This window comes from Notechis scutatus, chromosome 7 (genome assembly GCF_049901735.1).
Source record: "Notechis scutatus isolate UNSWTSFEM ecotype Mainland chromosome 7, rNotScu1.2, whole genome shotgun sequence".
Lineage (NCBI taxonomy): Eukaryota > Metazoa > Chordata > Lepidosauria > Squamata > Elapidae > Notechis > Notechis scutatus.
Window position 1 is genome coordinate 14,271,802 of NC_142015.1, and position 16,029 is coordinate 14,287,830.

Below are 16,029 nucleotides of genomic sequence, written 5' to 3' on the forward strand. Positions count from 1 at the left end.
GGAGGCAGGGCGGCAGCCGGCTCTCCTTCGCCCTTTGTCTGCGCTTTCCCTTCGCGTGGCCCGAAGGGAGGTGAGTTCCCGCGGGGGCTGCCTCCTCCCCACCCCCACCCCAGCATCTCACGTAGCCGCCGCCGCCGCCTCCTCCGCCGCGCGCACGCACGCACGCACGTCACCTGCAATCCGATGCAATAGGTGTAGGGCGCCAAGGGAAGCGCTCTCTCTCTCTCTCTCACCCCTCCCCTTCCGTCCCTTTCCTCGCGAGCCGGAGAGATAGGAGCTCCATTGCTCTTGTCTAAGCGTCGGCGGAGTGGGGAGGGGGGAGGGCGATGAATATTGATGAGGCTGACCCGGCTCTATTGTGCAATTGGAGCGGGGCGAGGTGAAGGCGCAGGCAGAATGGAGGTGGGGAACTGCGCGGTGCTCGTAGGGCTGGCGCTTCAGCCACAGCAGTAGCTAGACGACGCCGCTGTCGCCTGCACGGGGGGCTTTGTTTCAGTCCGCCCGGGCCGTCGCCATCCCCGTCACCCTCTTCCGTGCCTCGCAGCCAAGGCGGGCGGCTACCATGGAACCGGGACAGAAGCAGCTGTAAGGGAAAGGCGGAGCCCCCCCCCGGCCTCCCGAGGAAGAAGACGACAGAGAGCGAGAGCGGCTCGCCCCCAGAGCTTCCTTCTTGCTCCGCCAGGCAGAGAGGCCCCCAGTCCGTGAGGTAAATTGTCCAGGGCCATTTTAACGTGGCTGGCCGGACGCCCCGGGGCTCTTTCGCCGAGGCGCTTGGAAAACGGGTGGTGGGGGAGGTCTGTGCTTGGTGCTCGAAGGGGGAGGGCGAGATGGAGGAAATGGCCGTGTGGGTTTCCCCCTCAGGGAGGGGGAGGCGATTTTTGAACCGGCGGGGTGGGGGTGGGGGGCTCCAGTTGGGCAGGAGGACCTTTCCCTCCTTTGGATTGCAAGCTCTTCTCCTCCGGAGCCGCCTTTCTTTGGTTTTGCCCCTTCGGGGTTCCCGGGTGGGCTCGTGGACCGGGAACTGAGCGCCGCACGCTCCGGGTTTGGCTCTGCTGCCTTATCCCGACCCCCTGGCTGAGTTGGGGGGTTGTTTGTGCTGCTCCGGATCTTGTCCGTTGGGTTTGGGGATTGGAAGCGAAGGTGTGTGCCCCGAAATAGGCGGGGGAGGGGGGGAAGGAGAAATTGAGTCTCCATGGCAACCGAAGCTGCCACCTTGGGGCTGTGTGGTCAGGAAGTTGCCCCTGCCTTTTAACGACGGGGCCGCCTCCAGCGGGGTTGGGTTGTGGGTGGGGTGGTTGCAGAAGACATCAGCTAATAGCCCAGGTGTGTGCCAGGGACTGTCCCCCTTGGTGGTTATTTTGATCATCATCTGGGAATAGGGGGCACTTGGGGGGGGGCATGAAGAGTGGTGTGGCTTTCAACTTCTCTTTTCGTCATGTTTTGATGCTGGCCATAGTGCCCCTGGAATTTTGTCTGTTGTTGGGCAAACTGCAATTGTCACAGAACTGCAGAAAGCAAGCAGGAGAAACCCCCAGCACTCTGCTGGAAGGGATGAAAGTCAAGTATTACTGAGCAGCTCTATCAGGTTTCATTAGCTTTCAAGTTGGTGAAGGATTATGGCTTGTGAAATCATCTGCAAGGTTTCAGTCAAATCTGGTGTCTGAAAGCTGGAGTTTTGCAAGCTGAAAAGATGCCCCTTTTCAGAGTCCCTGCTGTTGTTTTGAGTCCTCCCCCACAACCTGAGGTTCCAGGCTAAGAGAGCATGGCAGGGCCCAAGATAAAGCCACTGGCTCCTTCTGTTCCATTATTTGCTCAATTTAATCTGTTCCGGCTAGTTGAATGCTATCTTGAGATCTTATGGGAGGGGGGGGAGGAGTTTTTACTTTTGATTGCATCTTTCTTCTGTTTTGTATATCCGTTGTGGTCTTTTGCCTTCTTAAGTCTTGTTTTTAAACTTTTAAAATATTTAAGTGTTTTTTATTGGTCAGGGTGGATGAATGCTGCAAATGGAGAGAGCAGCTCCTTTCTGCAGCCCATTGCTAACTTGCTTTGTTATTACTGCTGCCACCTCTGCTTCTAAAGATGCTGCCAGTCTTTTTGTCCTGGAGCTTTCTAGAGGGTTTGTGAGAAAAGCATCCAGTAAAAAAACAAAAACCACACACACACACACACACACACACAGAGAGAGAGAGAGGAAACCTTCCAGATTATATAAGATGGAGGAGAGCTCCTTATTCTTTAAATTCATTTTACCAGCTTTAGTAGCCCACTTTACTGCCTGTTTTAAACATCCGAGGTGACTAACCCACAGGAAAAAAAATACTGAACTCAAATAAAATAAAAGCAGTAGTACTGGAATAGAGTAACTAAAAGGAATGCTGAAAACACTTAATATCCACTATTCTGTCCTGGAAACATTTAAGTTTCTAAGGTCATATTTGTGGCCCTTTTTAACTCAGTATTGACTGGATTAGCATATCAGCCAAATCCAGATCATTTTGTTTTGAGATAATCTGCTGGGTAACTTCAGAAATTTTGTTTTATTCACCAAGTCTTATGACTGAGTGTTGTGTGTGAAGTCATGTAATTGAACCCTACCTCACACATCATGAAATAGAGCAGGAATGAGCCTCTTGTAAGGCTTACGTTGACTCTCTTCACAAGCCCTTTCACAATCATATTACAGGCCTGGCCACAATTTTATTTGTTGTTAATCTTGCCTTTTTGTTTTTTGTTTGCTACTTTCCAGCAACAGATACAAATGGATACCTTAGGCCTCTGCTTAACAAACAACCCTTAGAAAACAAATCAGTTGCAGGCTTCGAATGATCAGGATGCCCATCTGTACAATCTCATCAAGTCTCTGGACTTGTTTCCTTTTGTGACCCCCGCCCCCTCAAAAATTTCCCATCTTTGAATTAAGCAACTGTGAAGCAACTATCATTCAAATGTGTGGCCTTTTCTGTTCCTCTTGGAGATATCAGGAATTGAATCCAGAGTCTTTTGTGTACAACCCATAAGTATCTCCATAGGATAACAGCTCCTCCTATGTACAGAACATGAAAGCAAGGCAGAATTTTCTGTCTTCCCAGGTAGAATGGCCACAAAAGCTCTACTTTTCTTGTACAACTCACCAATCTTGGCTCAGATAGCAGTGGGACATAGGACATGGCTTATTGCCAGGCTGATCTGACAATCTCTCCCTCCCTCCCTCCCTCTTACCACTAAGAAAAGTACAAAGATGAAGTTACCCCTGTCCTTTGGTGAACATTTGAATGAACAGGGACATTGCAAAGCTAAGAACACTCAGCAGGCTGGTTTGGTAGGTTGGGCAAAGCTTGTCCTGCCCTGTCTTTAGCTGCTTTCCTTGGGTGTATTGCTTTCTTTTAGCACGTTGTTCATTTCTCAAATGTAATGCAGTTCTACCAGGCACTTCTGAATGAGTTGACTCAGATTTCTGCTTCTAGAGAAGTAACCTGATGAATCCACTGTGCTTAAAACAACAAAGATGGGGTCCCCATGTCATGCTAAAAGTGAAGGGTTTTGCTCGGTTTGGCATAATGTCTTGGGTTATACAAATTCAGCCATTGCAGCATAGCATTGGATTATACAGGAAACTCTTAATATAGTATCAGTCCATTCAGTTTGGACACCCAGACAAAGCTAGTGGAGGGAGGTTCCCTTCTTTGTGTAGATCAGGCAGAAGTCCCCATAGTATAACTCTTTCCTCTCCCCCAGAAGTATGGGCAGCCCCAATCTACCTTATGTTGAGGAAGCAGATTTAATTTGGTATTATTATAGTAAGGTTTTGGTCTTTAGTTTTGTTTGGGTTATTAATCGGAGCTGACTGTTATTCTTACTTTAATTGTTCTATTTTAACAGTACGGTATATTGAACTAGAAGTGGTCCCTGATTTATAACCCCAACTGAGTGCAAAATTTATGTTGTTAAACAAGACAGCTGTTAAGTGAACTTTGCTCAATTTTACCACCTTTCTAGGTGCAGTTGTTAAGTGAGTCACTGCAGTTATTAAGTTAATAACATGGTTGTTAAGTGAATCTGGCTTCCCCAATGACTTTGCTTGTAAAGAGGTCACAAAAGGTGACCCTGGGACATTGCAACCACCATAAATACAAGTCACCAAGTGCCTGAATTTTGATCACATGACCATGTGGATGCTGCAACGGTTTTAAGTGTGAAAACCGGTCACGTCATTTTTTCAGTGCTGTTGTAACTTCAGACAATCAGTAAATGAACTGCTGTAAGTGGAGGACTTCCTGTATTTAGCTCCTGAAAATGGGTAAGGTGATAGTTTTTCTTTCTATTACTCCTTCTAATTAGCTAGATATCCCAGATGTGGTTTGCAAAATTTTCTGAGTTTCTTTGATGCCATGCCCTGTAGTGAGTATTTGGTTGTTATAAGCCCAGATCTGGTGAGCCTAAGACATGTGTGGACTCTATATGACACTTTTAACTTCCAAACCTTAAGAGTATTATGTCATCCCTCCTCTACAAAGTTTGGCCATTGAAACTGGTCTGTCCATTTTGATGATCGTTGCTGCTACCAGTTTCATCTCATCATAGTATGAGTGACTTGTTGGAAAATATTAACAAGATAAATTATTTTCGTGGGATTTGAGCTTGGAAATTTTCCTTGCAAGTAAATCTTGGGCACTGTATGATGATTCAGGTTCAGATGTTGCTTTGAAGTGTGTGTTGTCTTTTTGTTTTGGATGATGTGGGAGTCTAGCATAATCCCAGTTTATGGCTGACATGTGTGAACTGAAAGCATTTGGGCCTGAGTCTCTATAGTGTTTACAGAAGATTGCCTTATGGCAAAGGTTTAAGCTTTGAGGTCATTCCCCCTCACCAATAGAAAGTCATTAATATGACTTCTTTGTTTCCTAATAATTCTCAAGCATAACCTAAAGGGGTTTGAGATTGGAGAAAAAAACATATCAAAATTAAAGTTATGATTTAGAAGGAACGTAATGTTTTGTGGAAGCATTGATGGTGGAACTATTACAGGATTGAAATCTGACATTTATTTGTCTTTTAATTAGAATTAGCAGAATCAGTGTCTTGGGCTCAGATGAATGAAACTTCTGGAGCAATGTCTTTCTATATCCTAACCTGACTTCTCCTATTTTGGCAACTAGAGCTGTTAGGTTGAACAAACAATTGCCTGTGATACGGAGGATCAAGCAAGGAGTTGCAACATGAATTTCTAATCCCTCATCCGAATTCTTTTGGAAGTGTAAAGGAAAGAAAACTATGCATCACATTATCTAGTCCATTATTAACAGAGCAGTAGTGTCTAAAAATGAGATCAAGTAAAGCAGTAGAGCTAATCCTCAATTTACAACAGTTCATTTAATGACTGTTCAAAGTTACAATGGCACTGAAAAAAAGTGACATGACCATTTTTCACAGTTACAACCTTTGTAGAATCACCATGATTACGTGATCAAAATTCAGATGTTTGGCAATTGATTCATAGTTATGACCATTGCTGTATACCAAGGTCACAGGATCCCCTTTTGCAAACTTTTGACAAACAAAGTCAATAGGGAAGCCAGATTCACTTAACAACCAGGTTGCTAAATTATCAACTGCAGTGATTCATTTAACAACTGTGGCAAGAAAGGTTGTAAAATGGGGAAAATCTCGCTTTAAAAACATCTCACTTAACAACATAAATTTTGGGCTCAGTTGTGATTGTACATTGAGGACTACCTGTACTCAGACAAAAAAATCTAAAACTTGTGAACCATGCTAGATAAGCCACACAACAACTAAGCCATGATTTGATTAACTATATTGCTGAATAGACCATACATTGGGACTGGGTTGTGTTGTATTGATTAATTAAAAATCAACCCATACTATAGATCAATATGATATACAAATCCAACCTTAGTCATACATGGAGTGGGTCTGTTAAAATCAGTAAAAATTAAGACAATCGTTTTACTGGATTTGTTGACTAAAACTGAATTCAATACTGTCCATGGATTTGTGGTGATATTGAATCAACTTTCCTAACTGGAATTTCTATAAATGTGTTGGGTGACAAATCCCATGATTCCCTGTTGGCAAGATACTGATGAAAGTTATACCAGTATTTTGTCAAATGTGTTTATAATGTGATCAGTTAATGAACAGCCTCTAGAATTCTCCTCTTCAGCTTTGGAAATATATGTATTAAATTTAAAGAATCTTTAAAGAGCCAACCTTGCAAGGATAGAATAAATAAAAGTTATAGCTTAGAATGTTTGCTGCCCTGCATTAGTGCTTTTTAACTTAAGGTCTGAAACCCTATGCTTAATCATGGTTTGATATAATTCAGACATAAAGGACATTATAAATAAGTAATTTGCTGCTTAGTTGGTTCTCGCTTTCCTCAACCAGTGGTGGCAGCTGAATAGGTTGATAAGACATTACATTTGTCTTATCAACTTATTTTTGTTGGCATCTGAACAAGCTATGATAACAATCCAAGAATAAATTCTGGAGCATATGAAGCAATTGGTTGTGAGCTTCCTTGACTATTTTGCCTTTTTACTGACCTCATTGGTAAAAGTGTAGGAATTACCTTAAAAGAATCTTCTGCAACCTGATGCATGTTCTTCATTATGGGTATCAGTGATAAGATGGTCTTTACATTTTTAAAATCATTTCTTAACACTTTCTATTATAATTCAGTAGATGACACTGTGAGAGGAAGCAAAATGTCTTTCCTGTTCTTAGGTGTTGTTCTGTACTCCTTAACTTGTAAGAAGATCCTAAGCATATTTATCCAGTAATTTATTAACCACCATTTTCAACAATACTTACTTTCTTGTAAGTGTGCTTTTATAGAAACAGATAAGTTTGCTGAAAAGCCTTGCAAGACAAACAGGGGAATGTCGTGATCAAAAATAGCTGTTATTAAAGCCAGCATGTGGATTAATTTGCAAAGCATCGGAGACAATCTATTTGGTTAAAAGTCAGAGAAACTGTTTGTTGGATAATTTGATCTTAGCCTTCTGAAACAAAAGCGTAGCCTCTCCAAGCTGTATATAGGCTTAGTGCCAAGGTAAACTGTCAACAGCATTCAAACCATGCATCTGATTATTGGACTGTACAACTTTAGCTTACCACAGGGAGATGGTACTTGGAAATCTCCCTCTCAAGGGCTGGTCCTCTGTCTCTCTGTGTGAAGAAGGGAAAGTAGAAAGCGGTCAAGGGCTGGATTGCTCAACTGACTATGTATGGTTTGTTGATCATGTGATATAGCAATTGCAGAGGGATCTGCTGTTTTTCTTCATAGGAGTTCTTTGGAATAATTAGTTTGTGTCTAGCAGGACTGAGTCAGAAGTAGGAGGCAGGATTCTCATAAGACTTGGAGAATGACCTGGCTTGATTTCCATGTCTCCTCTTATGAAATTGAGCAAGTAAACAAGTGTGCTTAGCAGATCAAGCTTCTGTTAAGGACATAAAAGGAAGGCCAGTAAACAACACTAGCAGCTGAGCAGAATATGTTTCGTTATCTTAATTATGGAGGCCTCCTGGGCCTGATCTGGCAGTCAGCTTTTCTTCTGCCTGTAGGAGTTTTCAAACCACCTTTCATGCAGAGTTGCCTCAGAGAAGAAGCTTAGAATTTTGACAACCAACTGTATCTTAAGTAGCTTTTTTGTTCTTGGTGAACCTTAATTTGTTCATTTTTGAAAATTACTTTGACAAAGTGGAGGTTTATGATTTCAAATACACAGTGACATTGGCCTGTTAACCAAGGCCAATGTCACTATGTATTTCTGCTCAGTCCTTTTTGCTCCCCTAAAAAATTCTAATTTTTCTCTTTTACTAACTCTGATGGTTGAAACTACTACTCAGAATGCCTGTTTTAGGCCAGTTGGCTTATGCTTTTGAACCTATCTTCAAACCTCATTCTCTTCCACATTGTTTGGGCTTACCTGCAATCATAGCAAATTAGATGGCTTTCCAAGGCCTGTTCCTAGATTGTTATGGGGACTGAAATCTACATACTTCTGTTTTTGTTGAGCATAGGACTGTAAATTGTCCAGCACAAATATTTCAAATTTTATACTCTGTGACAGGGATGTCAAACTGATGGCTTGAGGGCCGGATGTGTCAGGCCCAGGCCACGGCCACCCCAGCTCCGCAGAGGCAAAAAACATTGTGATATGTCACGATACATCAGTGATGCGATCGAGTTTGACATCAATGCTCTATAATGACATATAAGCAGTGAAATATTTTGGATGCTTCCAATTGAGACATTATTGGAAAAAAACCCTATCTTTTTTTCTTGGAGTACATCTTTCATTTCCTCCAGTGCTTCCTCAGGGCATCTTCCTTTCTTCTTTTTGCATAAAACAATTCATTAAAGAATGATAGGCTGAAATAAGTGAAGAAAACTTGGAAAAGAGACAATCAACCAGCCCAAAAGAGAAAAAGACCCCAACCAGTAATCAGCACTGTGAGATCAGCATAGATTAATTCCAAGGTCAACTTCAAATCAACAATCAAGTAAACAATATCCCAATCAAGAAGAGCCATTAGAAAACAGCCCAACCAAAGAATCCCTACGACCATTCCCACCCATACAGACAGGGAAGACACCAGAATATAAACAAACAGCACTCCTTACTAACACTGAAGATGTTACCTAGTTAGGGTAATGAAATGTCTGCAACACAACAAGCAATCTCAGAGAGCATCAAGGACCCCTCACATTTTAAATAACTTGCCTACTTTAGAACTACAGTTGGATGAATGGTGTTCATTCCAGAACTATGCTAATGTAGAAATGTTGACAAGTACATTTGATATCACTGGACAAAGGATGATATCACTGGGCAAAGGAAGAAGCCAACATTGAAGGACAAAATGAACAACAATTATTTAAGCAGGGGGGGAAAGGAATTAGAATTAAAAATTTGCAGTCTGATGGGATGATAAAAGGGAGAATGATTCAGAAAATGGATAAAGGGAGAGGGAAAAATAGAAAAAGGAAGGGCAAAAGAAAAATCAAAAGAAGGAGAGAAAAAAATTTAATAACTGGAATGAGAAATGGAAGGGAATAAGAATGGGAAAAAAGGGAATTAAGAGAAAGGACCAGAAAACAAAGAGGAATAGAAAACAAACAAGGATGAAAAGAAAGTACATTGTCCAAAGAGTGAGAGATAATGGGTGAAAAAAAAGGATAAGGAGATTCCACAAGGTAATATGTTGTGATGTATAAGAATATATTATTAACCAGAGGGGACAATTATATTTACAGATAAGGATTGATAAAATGACAAATGTGACAGAAAAAAAGTAATATGAGAAATGACAACAGAAATGAGGTGAGAATTTTAGATAACATTGTAAAATAAGATATGAATGTATTAATATAACATGAATTGGAATTGGATAAGCTTAATATTTAACAATAATGATGATACAATATGAAACTAAACAAATATAATGAACAGGTAACCATGGTCATGTTTGTATTGAGATGTGATACCTGGAACCACACTGCTTGCCAAATGAGAATTTTTTATTTTAAAAAATAAAATAAAAGCAGGGAGAAAATTGAATAATGGAATTACTAGGTATGTTTAACTGATATGGTGGTAGGCATTTGGAGAGAGTTTTGAAAAGTTGAAAATAAGTACTGAAGGATTATGAATTAATGTGAAATACATGCATTGAGAGATATGATTGGTATTAATTTTGCCTATACTAAAATGTATGATATATTGATGCCACATTATTAATGTATTGTTGTGCATATGCAGATTGAAATAAAAAATTTTTTGAAAAGAAAAGACAGGACAGGTACTTTGAGATGAATATAGGTTGTGCTGCTGCTGTCTCTTTTCCAAACTGTGCATTGGCCCTGTAGCTATTTTCGTTACTGAGTGGAATTACTAGTCCATCACTAATCAAATTGCTGCTAAAGGCAGACCTGTAGGGATCGATCGCACAGTTAGCAAGCTGCCAAGGTTGGGATATATTTCAAAGGGTTATTCCCTTCTACTCTCAAAGAGGGCCAGTTTGCGGTAGTGGTTAAGGCACCAGGCTAGAAATCAGTAGACCGTGAGCTCTAGTCCTGTTTTAGGTACAAAGCCAGTTGGGTGACCTTGAGTCAGACACACACACAAATTCAGGAAGAAGGCAAAAACCAGTTCTGAAATCTTGCCAAGAAAATTGCAGCAACTTGTCCAGGCAGTTGCCAAGAGTCAGCACTGACTTGAAGATACCAACACACACACTCTTTTGTAGATGTGGTTTTATTTTCCATGATGTTAGATATTGGAAGATGATTTTTATTGCAGACTAGCTTGATACCTGTGTTTCGTTACGCAACTATGTAATCGGGTTTAGTTTTTTGGGGGGGAATTGTGCCTCTGCTTACCAGCATCCATCGGTATTCATCTGGCTAGTGTCCTGTCAGTGTGTGAGAGAGTTGAGGGCTGTTTGGAAACTGAAACAGTATTTGCAGTGAGCAAGCAGGAGACAGCAAGGAGCCTGGATGTGGCTTAGCTCAACTGTTCTGTATTAAAGCTGCTTGGTGCTATGAAACTGAAACTCATCTCCTCTGCTTGCGTTTTGCATTTGGAACAGATTTCTTTTCAGGTGGGGAGGGGAAGTAGAACTCCTTAGCATGAGAGCATGTTAATAATAATAATACAGGAAATACTAATGCTCTGATGATCATTTCGAAAAACCCTTTCTTAGTGAGCACCTAGAAGCCAAGAGGAACATATGGGCCAAATTTCAAGTTTGTAGGCTTTACAGTTCAGGAGATTTTGTGATGATGCACGAGTGGTATTTCACTTTTATATATATGGATTAATTAAAATGGGGGGGGGGGCGGAGAGCGATTCTCTGAGTATGATGGAGCATAGCTTTCTCTAACCTGATCTTTTGCAGCTCCTAGAATTTCCTTTTTACAAGGATATAGTCAATAAAAGGTAGTCTTTGTTCAAACAAGTTTTCCTTTACTTCCCTTCTAGGTACTCTAAATTTTATATTTCTGTGTCGGTTCTGATGTTGTTTGGTACTTCACAAAACTGTGGAGCCATCTATAGAAAAGTCATATGCCTTATACCTCTTTTGACTTCTTAAAAAATCAGAAATTGTCATCCTGGTACTTGGTAGCATAACTTTGGTCCTATTTGTGCAGAGAACATGAATGTATCTAGAATATGCACTTTGAATTGGTACTTCCATAAGTATGTCCAAGTTTGCATACAATGAGGCAGATTTCTTGAGAATTCCAGTTTGCTGTTTATACACTTAACTATTTACTTCCTTAAGCTAGTTGGAATGTCTACATTAATTAGGAATTTAACATTTATCATATTGTGCAGATTGAACTCTATGCCCCCTACTAACCAATGTATTGTTAATTAAGAACAAATCTGGGATTGCTATTTGTGGCTTGCCAAGACCCCCAATTTAGATAGCACACAAACTCAGTTTTAAATTCCTGGTTAATGCATCTCCTCCCAATGTTGGGAAAAGGTGGGCAGGAGAGAATGATCTCCAGGAACATTGATACCTTATGAATGATAAGTAAAAATTGTTCATAATTCTGATTTATTTTTGCATGTAAGTAGCATTTTAAACCGCAGTGATAGAGGTACATACTGTAGATTTTGGAGGGGGGATGTGTATGGTTCATGGTCTCTGAGCATCATACTGACAGATATACTCTTCAAAAATAGGCTGGAACAAAACAAAGATGGATAGAAATGAAGTTGATTTAATTTAAATGTAATTAAAAACAAATTAATTACAGAAAGTATAATAACTGTCCATGTAATTCATTGCCTTCTATCACAAGAATGATAAGTTGCAACTTCAGGAAGGATCTGAGGGCTACACTTCTGCTTTAGATGGAAAGAATCACAGGCTACATCTGAAGCATCTGTAAGAAATTGCTGATTCATGATAATTAGAAATGTGTTGTTATTATTTTTTACGAAGAATTAAACATGTCCACTTCCCCTTTTCTTGGGAGGCTGGTGCTGCTACTGCTGCTTGAGGTTTTCTGTAGCATCTCTTCCAATATCAACATTGATTTCAATGGTCTTCTTTACTCCACCCATCCACATATGCGCTTGCTTGGTGAAGGTCTGTTTGTATTCAGGACTTTGTGTAGAAAAGGTTCCTGGTTTGTAGTGAGCTAGCAGAGATACTTTGCTAAGGTAACACAATAAATAACAAGTATGTTTTGCTGCCAAGTAACAGCACTGGATAGGGATAAAAACAAAGAGTTTCCAGAGAAAACTTGCAACTTATTGTTGACTGTCATCTCACAGGCACCCCTATGAATTATGGGTGGGTATTGTTACCAGTATGTGCCTTCCATTACACCCTTCGAAAGCTCCTTCCCAACATTACATAAGTGAGTGAATGACTCTATAGTTCATTTAGTTAACTTGTGATCTTGTTTTGGGACAAATGCCACTGACATTTGTACCAGGCTGCAGAAGATAGTTGTCACCATGACACCATATAAACTATTCATGGGGGAATTCTGGGAGTTGAAGCCCACACATCTTAAAGTTGCAAAAAAACACTGTACTATGGTTTCAGTAGAAAGTATGTTTCTTTATGCACTTGGCAACCAAATCAAAGTGCAATCAGCAGAAGACCTGTGCTGTAACAGGGCAAAATTATTTCCCCAATAGTTGTTTTCACTTGTCGTGCCAAACCAAAATAAACCACATTTTGGCATGTATTTTGGTTTATGACCAAAGAGGAATGTTTGATGGACAACAACAAAGATATATTTCATTTATTTAATCTATCAAATTTGAAAACTGTCTATCTCTCTCACACAGCAATTTTGTGCAACTCTTAGAGTTCTTTTGTTAATTTGGGGACTAAACAGGGTTCATTTTAATAATGAATACAAATACAGAATGCTACCCTTTGTCTTACCTGGATTTCAAAGGTAAATCAGGTCTGGCCTAGTTAGTTCTTAGATGAGTGTAGGAAATAAAAGAGGCAACTTTGACAGAAATATGCAAGAACCATTCCCTAGACAAAGAAAATGAAGCAATATTTGGAAGCTGTTCAGGCAGACACTGATTCACTGAGGGAGAAGGTACAGCAACACAATCAGACTTGCAAGATTCTGTGTGATTGTTTTCCTTCTTTTCAATTGTGTCTTGGAGACTGCCTAGAAAAGTCACTGGAGTTTTCTTGGCAAGATTTCAGAAGTAGTTTGCCATTGCCTCCTTCCTAGGAATGAAAGACAGTGACTAAGATCACCCAACTAACTTCTTTGTCTAAGGCAGGACTTGCACTCATGGTCTCTAGGTTCCCAATCTGATGCCTTATCCATATCCCTAATACTAAACTGGCTCTTGTTAGTATAGCCAATCTCAATAAAATGTAGTTCTGGTCTTTCTGTGGAGTTGATTTCCTAGTAGTTCTGACAGTGGGAGAACTCAGTGGAATGTCAGAAGCTAAAGTAGGAAGTTGAGAAAACAGCCTGATGGCCATATAGTTCTACAAGTTGTTGTACAACCACAATTGAGCTCAAAATTTCCATTGTTAAGCAAGGTAGTTGTTAAATGAGTTTTGCCTCATTTTATGACTTTTTTTTAGGAGCACGGTGCTCGTGTGGTTAGGACGGTGGCTTGACTAGTAGCAAGCCCACAATTGAGACCTGAGTGCTGCCATGAGGTGAGCTTCTGTCCTTCACTCCAGCTCCTGCTGGAGACATGAAAGTAGCCCCCAACTGGATGTCCTTTCAACCCAAAAGCACCTCAGTGCTTCTGGCATGGGTGTGATGCAAGGACCGTTTTTTGTCACAATTGTTAAGCAAATCACTGCAGTTGTTAAGTGAATCATGTGGTCATTAAGCGTATCTGGCTTCCCCCATTGACTTTGCTTGTTGGAAGCCGACTGGGAAGGTTACAAATGGTGATCAGAGTGCAATTGTTGTAAATACATGCCAGTTGCCAAGCGCCTGAAATACAATTGCGTGACCATGGGTGTCGAAGTGTGAAAAACGGTCATGTCACTTTTTTTCAGTGCTCTTGTAACTTCCAACAGTCACTGAATGAATGATTCTAGGTTGAGGACTACCTGTATACTGCTGTCAAGGAATCTATGTGGATGTTTCATGTAATCACTAGATCACTTGATTTGAAGATTTTTTTGCACTATACTTGAAAGCAAGCAAATATTTCTGCCTTTTACTTCCATTCAGCTTGGGGCCAAAACCCCGCAAGCCTTTAATGGAGGAGGACTTGCCTTTGAAGGCTGCAGGAATGCTTCCCATTACAAAGAGCCTGAGGGTAAGGAGGGAGTAATTAGACAGAATTGACTGTGGGGTGAGGGGGAGAGAACTGGCCTTTGCTTAAACCTGGTATTTCCTGCCTAGGGAAAAAGAACAAGACTTTGCTACCCATCTGTCTGGCATGGATTGAAGGCAAAAAGAGGAAAGAAGGTGGTATAAGCCAGGTAAGAGAGGTACTGCTCAAACAGACCAACAGTTCATCTAGTCTTGCATTCTGTGTTTCATTGTGGCCAGCCAAATCCTGCAGCAAGGATTAGGTTTCTTGGCTATTTTTATCTTTCCTTTCCACCTTACATCTGTGCAGAACCAGTGGTTAGCAGCCTATTTCTGCTATTACTTTCCCAGCAGCTGGTGCCTCTTTCAGTTGTCTGCCTGCCATACTGAAGAAGAGAGTAAACAGCCCTCAGTGTGCGAGTAATAAACATAGATAGTCCTCAAGGATTGTACCTTTTGAAGTTACCTAAATGGCTGACTGTCTCTGGTGATGGATTCCATTCTGTGTCTTTTCCAAAAACAGAGAGCTTCTTTCTTTTACCACACCGAAATCTTCTGGATTTTAGATTCACTTGGCTGATCCTGAATGATTATGTAGCTAGAAATGGAGAAAACCCTCTTTGTCTTCATTTTCTAAGCTGTAGTCTGTTTCCTCTCTCACCTTGCCTGCCTTTAGCTTAAAAAGTCCAAGACATGTTGTCTTTCTTAGCAAGGAGCTGTTCTGCTTGTAATCATTTTAGATGCTCCTTTCTGCCCTTTTTCCAGCCCTGCTGTCTCCCATTCACAGAGAGATCCAACTAGTAACAAAGCAGGTCTAATACATATTGGCACTGTAGACTTCAGCAAGGCTCCTACTTCAATGCTAAACATTCTGGCAAAGACAGATTGTTCTCTTGTGTTAATCTTAATTTCTTTGATTTTCCTTCCCTAAGGGCCAGTCAGCCTCCCTCATTCCCACATTTGCTAATATTAGAAGGAAAGTGTTTTGTTGACGTCTTGACTTGGCTGTCTTTTCTCCTTCTGGTGTGGCGTTATGAGGTCTGTACTCAAATAGAGGCATCATCTCCAGATGCTTCTTAGTGAGTCTTAATTATCAACCTCTCCTGGACAACTGCCTTCTTCCTTCTTTAAAATGTGTCATGCTGAAATTTTTTGTTCTGGTTCCGGGGAACTAGAATGCTTCTGATTCACTTGAGAACTACCTGACATGAAGTCATGACTCACACTGGATTTTAAGTTCTTCTCTCTGCCAAATAATTGCGTGGATTTACTTTAACTGAGACAGGAGGAAAGAGCGAGTTGTCTTGCTGTGGCTGAGTAACCTAGCTCAACTGAGACATCATCACCCTGAAATATTTATCTCATCCCTCCAAAGAACTTGCAGTTTTTCTTCTTTATATAACATGTGTCTTCAAAGATCTCATTGTTCTCTCCTTTTTCCCATTTTAGCCTCAGAACAGCCTTGTGACATTAGATTGACAATACTATGCCAGACAAATGACAACTGAGTTCACACCTTACAGGAAGCTATAATGTGGTTTATTTGATTTGGAGCTCAATAGGAATCCATCTATTGTGGGCTAGTGGTTAGCTTAGTGGCTAGCTTAGTGCAGGCCTGTCAAACTGGCGGCCTTGGGCCGGATGCATCACACACAGGCCACGCCCACCCCTGCTCTGCAAAGGCAAAAAAATGTTGCAATACGTCACGTGACATGATT

General features: G+C 41.0%; 1 long non-coding RNA gene across 1 annotated transcript in view; it reads left to right on the forward strand.

Annotated features, from left to right (window-relative positions):
- Positions 1–358: 358 nt before the first annotated feature.
- The window catches only part of LOC148130036 (uncharacterized), a 43,557-nt gene continuing 27,886 nt past the window's right edge, over positions 359–16,029 (forward strand). Inside the window, exons 1-3 of the long non-coding RNA XR_015750309.1 lie at positions 359–706; positions 14,228–14,315; positions 14,402–14,481. This is a non-coding gene — a long non-coding RNA (uncharacterized LOC148130036). The remainder of the gene's footprint in view (positions 707–14,227; positions 14,316–14,401; positions 14,482–16,029) is intronic.